Here is a 15,628-nt window from a genome sequence, read left to right as displayed (position 1 = left end):
GAATCCGGCCACGAGATTAACTGGGATGAAGTAAAGATATTGACAACAGAAAAGAACACATCAGCACGGCAGAATCTTGAGTCCCTTATCATACAGACATCGTCTAACACATTAAACAGGAACGACGGAACTCTACATCCTATTTATGCTAAATCATTAAAAACGCTACTGGGTGCTACAAAAGGACGAATCCGTGCGCCGAATGCTTCATAGTGAACAAGGGAGCCGTAGTGCTCCCGAAACGTCTTTTCATCTTTTGACTTTGGCCAGTGACCAGCAATCTGCATCAACATGATTCCTGACCAGACGGTATGCCGTCAAACCCTCGACTACATCAAAATGCAGATAATTTAGTGATTAGTCAGGAGAATTTGCTCGAGAACTACGACCTGGGTCCCACAATCTCACCAAAGGCAGCAGCTGCAATCGCAGGGCAACGGCGCATCGCTTAATCGCTGCGCCCCTGCACCACTGCACAACTGCAGCAGTAGGGATATAAGGACTCCCAGTGACCTTTGATTGTAATGCAGTTAGTGACAAATTAGGGGATGAAAATCGCAACGCTAGAGCACCTAAATCGCATCTGTCCTAACCATACTGTATCGCCCATAATTTCTTTTTTCTGTTGTGAATATTCTGTTATGTGTCAGAAAAACGACCCTCAGTGATTACACTAACCCCGAGTCGAGAATTACAAGGGAAAACGTCCACGGCGACCTTGAAGTGGATGGACAGGCAAATGGCGTAATCTGCGGTCAACGATCGAAACGATGGTGGTCTGTTAGGAAAACCTCTTCGTAACAGTAAAAGCTAACGCCATCTATTACACGAGATAAAATCTTGGTTACAAACGCTTATGACACGTAGAGCCCTGGTGCCAAGGCTAAGTTCTTTGGCCGAGATAAATATTTTGGGCCACGTGAATGAAATTTAACGAACGTCGTTTTAGTTTTCTTGTCGTTGTGTTACGCGAATAGGGGTTCTACAAATACGGGAGTTACAATTCCTTAAGGAGGTGCGTGGCAAATAAGAAGGCCAAAGTTATTGCACAATTGAAATTGTGTTTGATGGATCTCTTTCTCCCGTGACAGGACAATTGTTTTCTATTTCATCAAAATTGCCTACCGCATACACAGTACAATGGTTCACCGGTACGAGAACATAAATATTATTATATTCTGACCCCAGCCTTCGGTGCTTTATGCTTGGAGGAGTTTCGAGATTTTCTGGGGGGGGGGGCGGGTGAGGAGAGTTAGAAACAGCAGTGGCTCAGCTCGGCTATGCCAGGATATACGTAGCGTTGCGTTCGGCGACAGCCCGTCTGGATTAGCGGTGTCGACGGCAAGACTCACCTGCTGGAAGCCAACACTAAGCTTCTTCGGGATGGTTCCGAGCCACGCGATAAGGATTGCTCCGGCGTTCCCGACCCGAGTACGCCGAAGAGGGTCGCCCGGTTGGGTTCCGGGAACCAAGTAAGCGGAGCGGAAGCACCGCCGCAGCGAACGAGCGGCAGCTATGTTCCCCAATGGCCGTGACTAAGCTGGGGGGAACGACAGAGTCCTCGTTTCCCGGGTTAGCCGGTCCGCGTGGGAGTACGGCGTCGGGCTGGTAGTCATCGTCCGCCAACCTTCGCAAGCATCGCAAAGGATGAAGCGACCCCTTTCGGCTACTGGACCCGACCGTGCGATCTTGTCTGGCGCATCGGCTGACATCTAAAGAACAGGTGTCAGCAGCCCGTGGGAACTTTCGGTTGGCCAGATCACATCACCCTCCGCAGTTGGCGTGGACACGACGGCATCCTCCTCTCTCCCTGGCTCGAAATGGGACGGGAGCGTGTTCCTATGTGCGGTGGTGTGAGTTTGTGCGCGAGAATTGGAGCTTCAGACCATTCCAACCCCGGCGAGGGCGTCCTCAACCTAGGAAATTTAGGGACGAAGGACTGTATAAAACTTTACAGCGAGTACAGTGAAAATCATCCTCCATTGTGTTCATTACTCCTGTAAATAATGTAAATAAACCTTCTGTTCAGTTTCCTTCTTAACGAAGTCCGACAGCGTCTTTCAGGGACGCGGCCTGCGGTGCTGAACGAGTAAGCCTACCCAAGTGCCCCTCCATCTCTAACAGTAGCGAAAGCTTAGGTGTAGCTTGGTTAGCCTTGGTTAATCTTGATTGTAATTCCAGGTTAGTCGGGTTGTCTGGCTACTTGTTCTCACGGCATCGTCACGCGGTTAGTCACGTGACCAGGCACGTGTTGGTCACGTGGTGTGGTGCGACCACGGTGGGAATGCGAGCACGGCAAAACTGCGAGTTCGTGGCCAATGTAGCTTTCACTACGATAAAGGTCGATCGGTGCCATTGGTGTAATTAATCAGGTGAACCGGCCCCCCCTCTACGAAATCTCTCAAGTTGGAGGGGTGGAGCGACAAGCTATGCCACCCATGTTCGGAAGAGAGAAATAGGGACTGCTGACCGGAGTTAAGGGGACACCTGCTTGGCCACTGACCGGATGCATGAGGCGCAGACTGAGCAAGGAACAATTTACTTGCAGCGAATAGCAATAACTAAATATTACAACACTGACCCTAACAAAAAACGGCGTTAGCTAAGTACACCAGGCAAAATACAAGCGCAGAGCTAGGTAATAACGATACAACAGGCTGACCACAAGAAAGTGTATACGACACTATTAGACGATAAAAGGAAGACGAACAGGGAAGCCGCGAGGACAAAGGAGGACTTCGAGAGAGCAGGGAAGTGAACGGTGGCTTGTCTAGGAAGTGGGAAGGACTGGTCGGCAGATGCTCGCTGCGAGCCGATCTAGTGACGCCGGTGCGACAGAAAGTGAGCCGCGCGTCTTCGAGACCGGCGACACCGTGCTTGATGCCTCGAACCCCGACTGCCACATCCTTGGCTGACTCCACGTGCGTCTACGTGCACTGACTTCCTCGCAGGAAAGTTCTTGCCTCGCGTTCTTTCCGCCACCTAGTGCTCGCAGCAAACGAAGGAGATCTCGAAGAGCGGCGAGCAGACGCTAAAGCAGGCACGGAAAGGGAAGCAAGAACATAAATATAAAAGGCGATGAAAGGGGATGCCGATGAAGAGCCGAAGGGAAATCCCCGTTCTCGTCCTAACCTCTCCTGTTCACCGGTTCTTCCTCGGAGTGAAGGCCTAATCAACCCCTGCCAATGATGACTTCATTTTCCCATACGTAGACGTGTCACCTTGTTGATGCATTGACTCATGAAGTTGAAGGCCAGGGTGGCCTTACCGCAGGCAGACCTCTCAGCGTTTCCTTTCATTACATTACTTAATCTCTTGGTCGTTTAGTTTAATTTCAATTGAGTGCTAACACTATTAATTACTACGCCGCGTACGAATGTGTTGATATCGTATGGTAAGACATGGTCGCCACAAAAAAATTCTGAGATCGTTTGCATTTCTCTCGGACTTGATAGCGATGTTCCGACTTTGTGTGTTTTTTTTCTGTCTTTTTGATTTCTTATTCTTATGCAGTCATTCATGATGAAATGCAAGAAAAGGTAATAGTCATACGCGGTCGTGTACTCATGATGTCAAATTGGCTTTTGTTTGTTACCAGATTGAAGGATGGAATAACTGAGGCCTTCGAAACGGCAGTTGAAGGCATACATAAACATCCAGGTTATCGTCCGGTACGTACATGTCATGCCCAGTTTGGTCATTAGACGTTTTTAGCATACCGAAGATGAACAACCGGACGCCTTCTGCGCACGCGCAATGGCCTCACGTGGCTACACGCATGTCACTGCGCGTGCGCGGGAGGATTCCGGTAAATTGATATCCGTCTCCACATACTGAAGAAGTTGGCTCGGAAAAACGAGGACAAGTGAGACAAACAAAGACGAGCGCTCGTGTTTGTCTCACTTGTCCTCGCTTTTCCGCGCCAACTTCTTCAGCATGCATATCAACCAATTAGCCCAGCTTTCTGGTCCCCTATGCGCCTCCGGTATGCTAAAAATGTCTGTTAACTCATTTTACTTTACTAGCATATGAGTGTTCACGAAATCAGCCAGTGCTCATTTGTGGTAACTGTCAGGGAAACAATGAGTCCTTAAGTGGGGGAGCGAGCTCTTTGATGTTGCCTTCCCAGCACCGTCAATGTCAAAGAAACGTTTTGGACGATCAGCTGACTCTGCTCTCGCACAAAGGGAGTAGGCACTTTTGGCGTCGGTTCCCATAATCTCTGGGCTTGTTTTGTTTTGAATATATTGCTGACAAAGATGACGTATTGCATCCCCTAATGACTGTTTGTGATACCTTTCAGCAAGTGTGTGGTGTATTGTTTGCAGCATTCGTTTTGCCCGAGATGAATGAACGCCGAGTACGCAGAGAAGGGGGTTTCACCCTATTCATTCAGTGCTCAATATTTAGGCGGCGGATGGTCATTGCGCAGATAAATACTAACAACTCTTTTATCGGCGCTGATTGATGTTTATTGATGAAAAAGTCATTCGGAAATCTTTCAGGAAGAAAACACCAGCTTTATTTCGTAACGATCATGACTAACTTTAACGTTAGTAACATGAATTAAATAACTTCGTGATTTTTTGCACGCTTTACCACCAGTGTAGACCAGTAAGCGGCCAATTAACCGCTGTGAGAGGACTTAGCTATATAGAGAAACAGACATGTGTGTATGTGTCCTTTAACGACATTTCGGTAAAATCTTGCACTTTGTCCGAATGATCAGTGTCCTAATTCGCGATGACTGAAGACCCGGCACTATACGGCTGTCGCACTTCGTTATAGTTTACACAGTTGGAACATCTTGCCTGCAAAATATTAGTGCTGTAGGCAGAGGCGCTTTTTTGCTATTGTTTTTTCGCCTCACCATTTTTGTTTAGACACATCTGGCTTACTGTACGACCACGGTGCAACTACGGCTCTGGGGGCATGGCGCCTGCTTAGTGATCCATAGGTCGCGGGATTGACCACGGCAGTCTTATTACGATGTAGAAGAAATACAATCACACCCGTATGCTGTGCAATGCCTGTACACGTAAACAACCTCAACGGGTTGAAATTATTCCATACTTTTCGACAGCGTGCACATCTCACATTCCACCTTCTGTTTCGTGACGCTAAATTCAATATGTTCGTACCTTACTTAACATGCCGGTCATGTTGGTATATCAGGTAATTTTTCGCATGTAAACGTTGCCGTTTGAGACGTTAGGTGTTAAGTTCGATGTCAGCGCTCCTGTCAAGAAAGGAGCGCGGTCCATTGGAGTCTGTCAGAGCCAGCGAAAAGCATTAGAAACGTCGCTAAGTTGCAAAACGTGAACACTGATGCTCACAAAAGCGCTCCGACTGAGCGCATCTAACAACACGATTCAAGATAGTCGAGTCTGTTTATCCGGCTGAAATTCAATTACCGAACCGTCTTAGCTACAAATGCATAGTGCTCAGCCATCCAACCCGAACGCGGGTTGTAGACAGAGCTTGATACGCTCGGAGAAGTTCATGTAAACGATGCAAAGGCGGATTCGAGGCAGGAAATATCATATACAGGGAACAATCTTAATGCGAAAGCATTTCTTGTCTCATTAGTGGCGTCACTGGAAGCTGTCGACAGGCGCTGTGCGCGAAAGTTGTGGACAGAGCGTGTCCGCACAAACTGAATAAAAGTAGGGACCCTCGACGCCAGGCACCCTAAATAAAAGTGCACTCGTAGCGCCTTCATGCGTCACGCACAGAAACCCGCTCGCAGTGTACAGCGCTGGTACGTACCGCAGATGGCGCGCGCGTAGGCGAGATGGCGGACCCGTATGAGGGAAAAAATTGGCTGTGCTTTAGCTCTGGTTAACCCTAGTTGAATTGCGAAACCTTCGTTTCCTCGCCACGTCGTCTTTGCAGCGTCTCATTCCGACGCTCTCGAGAACTCAAACCGGTCTCTTCCGCAGTTGAACAGTCGCTCCGGGACGTGGCACAACTTCTTTTAGCCGCATCTTCGTTACGGCGCTTCTCGAGCCGTGCGGCGCGCTCTTCTGGCGTCTCTTGAGCGCGTTGTCTCTTCCTCGCTTCGTTCTGTCGTTTTTGCGTCTCTTTCGCGCTCTCTAAAGCGACTAAAATACACTGAGGCAAAGCGCATGTATATATTGCCAGGTGGCGCTGAGGCAAAAAGACGTTGACGCTGCTGGCGCGCGGATTGAAGGACGAAGTTCGCCGTTTCTCCCACCGAAGCACCTGCTGCCGAGCACTCTCTCTTCGGGTCCCTGCCTCGTCACCAACACCGTGACAAATCTGGTGGAGGTGGGATTGATCTCATGTCCCGTACCCCAATGGTTAGCCGGCGCTCCAGTCCTATACCCGTCAAGACGCCCGTCCACCGTGCTCGCCGTCGGATTCGAGGCTTACCACCCGAGCCTGACTCATCAGGTATGTTCCCGGAGAAACTTGGCGCTGCCTCAATGCCTGGCACGACCACCCCAATGCCTGCCGCGACCACCCCAATGCATGGTGCGCCCACATACTACTTCACGCTCCAGAACGCCGGCATCCCGAAGTCCTTCCGCGGCGACATCTTTGAGGACGTGGAAGACTGGTTGCAGCACTACGAGCGAGTTGCCGCATTCAACCAGTGGGATGATGCCGCCCACCTCACAAACGTCTACTTCAGTCTAGACGACGGCACTCGGACCTCGTTTGAAAACTGCGAAGATCAGTTGTCCTCTTGGAGTGAGTTCCGGCGTCATCTCCTAGAAACGTACGGCAGCTCGGATCGTCGCGAACGGGCAGAATGCGCTGTACGATCTCGCGTTCAGCTTCCAAATGAAAACGTTGCAGCGTATGTAGAGGACATGACGCCCCTCTTCAGGCGCGCGGACCCTCAATGTCCGAGGACAAAAAGGTACGCCATCTCATGCGTGTCGTCCAGGAGCAACTTTTTGCTGTCTTTGTCCGTTGCCCTCCGAAGACTGTCGCCGAGTTTCTCACTCAGTCTTCCACGATTGAAAGGGTTCTTCAGGAAAGAGCGTCTGCGTACGATCGACCCGTGTCCACCGCCTGTTTCCGGCGAGTTACCATTTCACGGTGCCGACGCCGCCCTGCTACGCGATCTCATATGTTCGATTGTGCGCGACAAACTCCGCCAGCTGTACGGGGCCCCTCCCATAGCTACAAGCTCCACAGCGAACTTTGTCTGCGATAGAGGAGGTGCAGCAAGCGCTCCGGCCGTCCTTTCCTGCCGATGAGGCTCATCCAACCCCTCCTCTTGTCTCGCCTGACCGTCGTCTCACCTACGCCGAAGCCATGCGCGGTGCCCTGCGGCGGCTTCGGCGTCCTTCGTTCCGGCTCCTGCTGAAGTTCCGGGGCCGCCTGCACCCGTGCTGCAGTACGTGGAAGCCCCCCGACCGTCCGCGCGCAAAGCCGACGTGTGGCGCACATCCGACCGACGCCCCTTATGCTTTCACTGCGGCGAACCAGGTCACCTGTATCGCCAGTGCCCCTACCGCCGTCTGCACCTCGAAGGGTTTCCCGCCGATTCTCCTCGACCCCGCTATGGCGACCCCGGGCCATCGCGGATTTCCTTGAAGACGAACGTTGGCTTCAGTCTCGTCTCCAGCAGGCTCGATCCCCATCCCCCAGGGGTCGTTTTTCACCATCTACCGCGAGTTTTTCCCGGGCGGCGCAAGGCCGGTCGGCCAGCCCACGGCGGGAAAACTGCAGCCGGCGACCTTAGGGGGTGGGCTCGCTTGACATCGTTGTGCGTCCGGGGGACCCCTCATCGACGAGGACACGACATGCCGACGCATCGACGGTTCCGAAGTCCGCGGTCACCGTTCACTCCGACAGAGCGACGCTTCCTCGACACAACGACGCTTCGACGGTTTAAGAGGTCCGCAGTACCCGTTCGCTCCGACACATCGACGCTGACACATGACGGCGCCTAGACGATTACGACGCCCGCACTCTCCTGTCCCTCCGACGCACTGACGCCATTAGAAAGCACACACCACGCCGACGAATTCTCGGTGCCAAAGCCTGCAGACAACGACGCCTGTGCCAGATAATCCCCTCCGGAGCCTCCAACTCGCGAGCGGCTTTCCTTAGACATACCTGTGATACTGGATGGTCGCCACGTTAGAGCTTTATTAAATACTGGTGCTGATTATTCGATTCTAAGTAGCCAGCTCGGCACCATTTTCAAAAAAGTTCTCACGCCATGGGCTGGCACACACGTGCGCACTGCGGGCGGTCATCTCATTGCATCTCTCGGCATGTGCACCGCCCAAGTTCAAATCCAGGGGTCCACATTTGTCGCCTGCTGTCTTTTTATGAATACCTGTTCGCGCCACCTTATCTTAGGTGTAGATTTTCTGCGTGAATATGGGGCGATTATTGACATATGGGGTAACTAGGTCACGTTTTCAACTGAGAATGCTGTCGCCCTCAGCAATGCATCGCGACCAAGCCAGACGCTTCGAGTTTCTACGGACACTGTCACCCTGCTGCCTCAAACATACCAGCGCCTTCATTACGGTTGAGTGCGGATAATTTCAGGACGGTGACGCTATCGCCGAAACCAACCTTTCATTACTGCTGACGCAAGACGTGTGCGTCGCCTGCAGTCTGATCCATCTTAATAGTCGCCAGTCACAGGTACTTGCTAACAATTTTACGCACGGGCATCGGGATCTTTTTCGCGCCACTACTGTAGCCTTTGTCGAACGCGTCTCCGATCTTTCCGAGTGCTTCTCCTCAGAACCAGTGCAGCCTCCTTTCTCCCTCGAGAGCCTAGATGTAAACTCCGCGCTGTCAACCAGCCAACGGGAACAGCTGTGCGCACTATTGCTCAAAATCCGAGAGTGTTTCACCTCAGCCTACCATAGCCAAGCACCACATCGTCAACACCCCTATCGCGTATCGTCTACAGTGCGCGAAGTCATTAAGTCCCAAGTTAAGGAGATGCTTGAAGATGACGTTATCTAGCCTTACAACTGCCTTTGGTCCTTGCCGGTCGTCCTCGTTGAAAAGAAAGACGGCACTCTGTGTTTTTGCGTCGGCTACTGGAAGCTGAACCCAGTCACGAAGGACGTTTACCCATTGGCACGTGTTGACGACTCTTTCGACCGCCTTCGGCGAACTCGGTATTTTGCGTCCATCTACCTAAAACGTGGGTACTGGCAAATTGAGGTCGATGAACGGGATCGCGAGAAGACGGCCTTTGTCACTCCCGACGGCCTTTATGAATTTAAAGTTCTACATTTCGGTCTTTGTTCTGCGCCTGCCACCTTTCAGCGGATGATGGACACTGTCCTTGCCGGTCTTACATGGCAGTGTTGCCTAGTCTATCTCGATGATGTGATGGTTTTCGCCAACTCATTTTGTCAACATCTTGGACGCATGCGGACAGTCCTCGAAGCTCTTCGCTCAGCTAACCTCACATTGAAGCCCCAGAAATACCACTTCGGTTACCAGGAGCTGAAATTTCTCGGCCATGTCGTCAGCGCCGCCGGCGTGAAGCCCGACACCGACAAGCTTGCAGAGGTTGTGGAATTTGCACCCCTACGTGACAAAGAAGCTCTTTGGCGCTTTCTAGGGCTCTGCAGTTACTACCGGAGTTTTATCCAAAATTTCGCTAACCTCGCAGAACCGCAGACTCGCCTCACCCGCGACGCCACAACTTCTGTTTGGTCTCACGAGCAAGACGTGGCTTTCGCCGAGCTCCGCCTGCGTCTTCAAACGCCGCCCGTTCTTGGCCATTTTGATGAGCGGGGTAACACTGAAATGCACACCGACGCCAGCAACATCGGCCTCGGCGCGGTTCTCGAGCAACGACAAGATGGCGTTGAACGAGCCATCGCTTATGCAAGCCGCACCCTGTCGCGCACAGAGATTAACTATTCCACGACAGAAAAAGAATGCCTCACCATTATTTGTCCCACTGGGAACTTTCACCCCTATGTTTATAGTCGCCCTTTCAAAGTGGTCACTGACCACCACTCCTTGTGTTGGTTGGCCAACCTGCGTGACCCGTCTGGACGCCTGGCGCGATGGAGCCTTCGCCTGCAGGAGTTTGACCTCAGCATTGTCTATAAGTCCGCACACAAGCATGAAGACGCCGACACTCGCACTCGTGCGCCTGTCTAACTCGCTACACCCGACACGGACGACGACACCAGTTTCCTTGGGGCTATTCATTCTTCTGATTTGTCAACTCATCAGGGCGCCGATCCAGTGTTACGACCCCTCATTGATTATGTGGAAGGTCAGCCAGCCACCGTTCCTAAATGTTTTTTTTCGACACCTGTCGTCGTTTTCCCTGCAACTTGGCGTGCTCTATAAGAAGAACCTTGGTTCCAGTTCGCGAGCGTGCCTCCTCGTCGTGCCGACAACACTTCAAGAGGAAACACTTTCTGCGTGCCACGACGAATCAACTTCTGGCCATTTGGGATACTCCCGCACGCTTTCCAGAATACGCCAGCTGTTCTACTGGCTGAAACTTGGCACTGCTAAACGCTATGTGCAAAGCTGTCAGCAATGTCATTGCCGTAAGACCATGGCCGCCGAGCCTTTGGGGCTCCTCCAACCTATTGAACGACCACGTTCCCCGTTCGATCAGGTCGGCATGGACCTCCTCAGCCCTTTCCCTTTGTCCTCCGGTGGCTACCAGTACATCATCATTGCCACAGACTACCTCACTATACGCTGAGGTCAAAGCCTTACCTCGTGGCACAGCGTCCGAGGTTACGAATTTATTCATGAATCAGATCGTACTTCAGCACGGCACCCCGACCTACTTCATTACCGATAGAGGGACCTCTTTTACTTCACAGATGGCCAAAATTTTTCAGCTAAGCGGTACAACCAACCATAAAACTACTGCTTACCACCCGCAGACAAATGGGCTGACAGAGCGGCTTAATAAGAACATGGCGGACATGCTGGCGATGTACGTCGATGTGCAACACATGACTTGGGACATGACCATACTGTACGTGACATTCGCCATTAACACGGAAGTTCAAGCGACGACCCGTTTCACACCGTTCCACCTCCTCTAAAGCAGGGAGGTTCAGGCGATGCTCGACGCAATGCTCCCTTGCGCAGCCGATGACCAACTTCCCGTTGACGCTGAGAAGTTTGCTCACGAAGCCGAGCAGGCTCGTCAGCTAGCACGTATTCACATCACACAGCAACGAGATAAGACTCGCGCCGATACAACCTCCAGTACAGACAAGTCTTCTACAATCTCGGCAACCTGGTTTGGGTATGAATACCTGTTCGACGGCGAGACTTGTCCGAAAAACTCATTTTGCCGCTATTTCGGTCCCTATAAAGTTTGCGGCGCGTCAGCGACGTTAATTACGAGGTACTACCGGACGCTCCACATTCACAGCAGAGAAGCCGTCGACTACCCCGTCCAGAGATCATCCATGTTCTACGCATGAAGCCGTATTTTCCACGGTGACCCCCCCAGATACTTCGAGCCTTTCTTGTGTGCTTGAGTGTGCTTGTGTTCGCGCGCTCTTCTGCGCGCGTTTTTTAAGAGGGGAGGAATGACAGGGAGCGCTGAGACAAAAAGACGTTGACGCTGCCGAGCCCTCTGCTGCCGGGTCCCTGTCTTGTCACCAACACATATATATATAAATATATATATATATATATATATATATATATATATATATATATATATATATATATATATATATATATATATATATATATATATATATATATACCCCTCGAGGTTACACCTCCTCTCCCTCTACCCCAGCGGAGCACATCTGGTGGAGCGAGCGGCGACGGCATTGGCGTCGACGGCTGCGCCATCTGTTGGAGCACGGCTGCGGTGTTGCTAGGCAACGGCAGCTCAAAGTCAGGCCACGCGCATACGGCTGAAGTGCGCGACGAGCCGAAATGGCTCGCTGGCTGGAATATTAAAGCTTTCGCTTTAAAAGGACGCGTAGTAAGAGAAATGGCTTCGTATCACAGCACCTAAGTGCACCACTAGAATTTTTGTGCTATATTCGGATGCAATTTAAGAGCGCAGCGGCTTTTCTCCGTGAAGGGATCCTCTTCGATCCAATGGAGTCGGCCCATTCTCATGAAACTGCTTGTGTGACAAAGCAGGAGGTGTTTGAGGAAAGGCGAAAGTTCCTTCCCTTTATGGTCGGGGTAGACCGCCTTCTCCGTTGCTGCACCGCTCCCTGCATTTTCACGCTAGCTGGATCATGATAATCGGCCGACGCCATTGGCTGGAAGGGGGTACTTCGACGGGGAAAAGCCGCCATGTTTTTTGAACTGTATTCGACTATAGCAACGGTGCGATATGCCTGGGTGTCCAGCAGTGTGCTGCGCTGTTTGTCAGTTTGCTTTCATCTTCACACTGCCCATTTCAACTGCATGAATAATGCATTGACTGTTCATGCTGAAAGCGACAGTTTCCTCTCCTAGGATGATGTCCATGGCTTTTGCAGTTTTCCGCGAACCGCTGTGGAAAATTCCTTCTTTTTTCCCCTTGATTGTGTTAATCAATTTTTTTCATAGACTTTGCCCTGCTTAACAAAAGTTATACGGCAGGAATTTGCGAAATACTCTTTTTTGTGGATGTTTTGCGTACTCTTCATCGTACCAGAAATGTATTTGGAATAGGAGTACACATGGTAAAAAAATGGCCGCCGTCACCGGGTAAAGTTAACTTGTTAAAAAAAGTTTAAATGAAGCTCTTTACAAGGATTATTCATTTACTAGTGAAAGCAAGTGAAACAAGTACGTGTATGACTAGCATGAACTCTCTCCTTGTACATGACTCCTACAACGCGAACATTTTCTGAACCAATCTTTTACCGCGGTCTTTACCCAAACCACCTTCCCAACACAGAGAAGCTAATGACTGAGCAGTTAAAATCCTCGAAATCTGTGTTCTCCATTATGAAGAGACTAAAATATCGTGGATTAGCGGAAAGACGAGAACCAGGTGTGAGATTCCTTATCAACAAAGATAGAGGTGGCAAAATTGATTAATTCTGTAGTATTGACCATGACGCTGCAGTTATCGTAATCATAAGTTTAATAAGAGGTACAAACTGGGGTACAAATAGCTGCTTTTTATTGGAACGAAAGCTCCACTCTCCGAGCAGCAACTTTCAAGGTCAACAAAGTTTCACTTTGACCTTGAGCCAGGCTTCACACGCGTGAGGCGATACCACGTGATTGGCCACAGATGGAGCCGAGATCCGCCTAAGCCGCGCCGCTACAGTCAACTATAGTAACGTCACGGCGCCGAGCCTCCGCCTACCACGTGACATGACCACGTGCTTGTTGTACACGGCTAATCACGTCGGAGCCGTTGGGGGTTCAACTCCGCGAAGGGATGAAGGGCGGTCTTTCGCTCGTCTCATTTGGTATGACTGAGTTAAACCCCAGCCATTTTGCGTGAAGAGCTGGTTGAACGATTAGAGACTCCAGGATTACGCAGCCTGATGCGTTCCATTTCTCTATCAATTACCTGTTATCGTTGAAAATAATCTCGGTGGTTATTTTTTGTTTCATATTCGGTGATTTCTTTCGTAGGTTGCGTCCCCGTTTCGGAATCGACATGGGGACTGTCTTAAATCCATACAGCATGCAAGCGTGGAGGAGTTGCCTCTTCCTGCTTTACACATTTTTTATTCCTGCTTATTTGTGTACTTTGGCAAAAATTAGTTTCATTGACCCTTCCGTGAGGAATAAGTATCACGGCTCCGGCCTGTAGAATGGGCAGATACGTTTTCGACACTATTCACTATTGTCTGGAACTAAAAGCTGCAGCGAAGTTGCTTTACTGACACGCCAAAATCTACCACGTGACATGCAGCCCCGACCTCTGCGCCTCAGACTCACAAGGGCAGTGTTCTCTCTAGACACAAATGGGCTCAGAAATTTTGGCTGTGGTACTATCCGAAGGTAACAGCAAAGCCGCTCAAACCGGAGAAACTCTGTCATTCAGTTGTGGTTGTGAAAGAAAAAATTAAAATTTTATTCCTGCCTGGCTCTTTATACTCTTTATATTCAAATATTATATTATCATTTTTACGCCCAGATGACAACGAAGGAGTTATGCGATCAGCGTATCGAAGAAAGCTTCGCACCGAGGGGCGGCTTGTACACCGCCGATGAAAGTATGTGCGCGAATTTTTGCTGTTATCAATAGCATTCGGCAATGTTTTCATCACACTCAGCTATCTTATTGAAAAAAACATAAAGCTTCAAGTCCAAACGTGGTGCTTATGCTATCTTAATGTTGCTATTTGCTAAGGATTCTGTGTCGTAAAGAGGGGCTATTTCATTCCTCCGACTATGCCCGGTCGCACTTTATAAGGGCCACAGTCCTTAGTCCTTACTAACATGGTCCTTGAATGGGTATCAGCATAATTTGATTGGAGGAAAATTGTGCAGTATAACGTGTAAAGAAATAAACCATTTCAGGCCTTTGGAACATGGCTGAAGAAGAGCAATGCACGTCACGCCATTGAAATATCATTTGCACTAGTTACAAACAAGGCCAAAACTACACGTTCCAATTCCTTAGCTTCCCTTTTATTTCTTTAAAGACCCCCTTCAGGGAGCATTGCATGCGTGGAGAGCTTACATAGAAGTATGTGATATGATTGGTGACTGCGTCCAGAATTCCATAAGGGCTTGTGATGGCGGCAAGCTTGTGGGGAAGGGCATTGCAGTCTACTTGCTCGAGGAAAAAAAAATATACTGAAAAAGTTGCAGTGCGGGCAATACACCGGGCAATATAAAAAGAAGACTCAGTGCAGTGAGCTATGTCTGTGCGATGCACAATATAAGCCACCTGATTAAGTTAGCTGAGAAAAATCTTGTGAAGCAAACTTAGGCTGGCGATGCGGCGACGAATTTCGAGGCATGCGATATATCCGTGTTGTCCTTTTTAACCGGAGAGAATAAAATGCGCCATGCCGAGTGTCAGCCATCTTCATTCTCACTGAAGTCATTGATTGTACTGCGTATGCACCGTCCTGGCATTGCTTTTAACTATTTCGTATTCTGTTTTCTATCGCAGTCCATAGATTGCACATGGTGCGAGTCTGGAATATATCTGCCCAGCTGGCTGAGCTGATGATCGTGTTCGACTCTGTCGTGCGTGAAGAGACCGACCCGGAAGCGTCCAGGCATCCTGGCAATGTACTCAGACAGCGTGCCTCGGCTGGGACCGCTAACATCGGCAGGCGTACCGCGGCCAGCCATCACTTTTACCGTGACTCCGAAGAGCCGAGATTTCCGCACGATTGGATCAAGGATTTATCGTGGTTCGATGACCTCGGGAGAATGTTGCGAGCCGCTGTGACAGTGATCAATGGCCTTGGCTGGGGGACGAGGCCCGAGGATTTAGTCAAACCGCCATACTATTACCTGTTCGGCCCTTCTACATACAACTACGCTGCGCTGGGACAGGCGAGTGCCGCGCTTGCCTACGCTTAGCTTCTTTTCAAACCATCGTCAAGAAACTGTGGCCACGTATTTCGCCCCTTCCAGAACCGTCAAAAGAGATACGCGAGGTACGCGAGGTGTGGCCTGTCTCGCTTGGATTGTGGTTGTCTATCCATGGAGAGGCACACATGCTTTGACTCTGAGCCTG

The 15,628-nt window shown here is 50.2% G+C and overlaps 1 long non-coding RNA gene across 1 annotated transcript; it reads left to right on the top strand.

Moving 5' to 3' along the window:
* Positions 1 to 3,597: 3,597 nt before the first annotated feature.
* LOC144118798 (uncharacterized) lies at positions 3,598 to 15,438 on the top strand. The gene is made up of 3 exons (XR_013312146.1): positions 3,598 to 3,671; positions 14,066 to 14,144; positions 15,053 to 15,438. It is a non-coding gene; the product is annotated as an uncharacterized LOC144118798 (long non-coding RNA).
* Positions 15,439 to 15,628: the final 190 nt, after the last annotated feature.

Source organism: Amblyomma americanum, chromosome 2 (genome assembly GCF_052857255.1).
Source record: "Amblyomma americanum isolate KBUSLIRL-KWMA chromosome 2, ASM5285725v1, whole genome shotgun sequence".
Classification (NCBI taxonomy): Eukaryota; Metazoa; Arthropoda; class Arachnida; order Ixodida; family Ixodidae; genus Amblyomma; species Amblyomma americanum.
The sequence above is the reverse complement of the archived record's forward strand: the minus strand, read 5'-3'. Positions and strand labels throughout refer to the sequence as shown.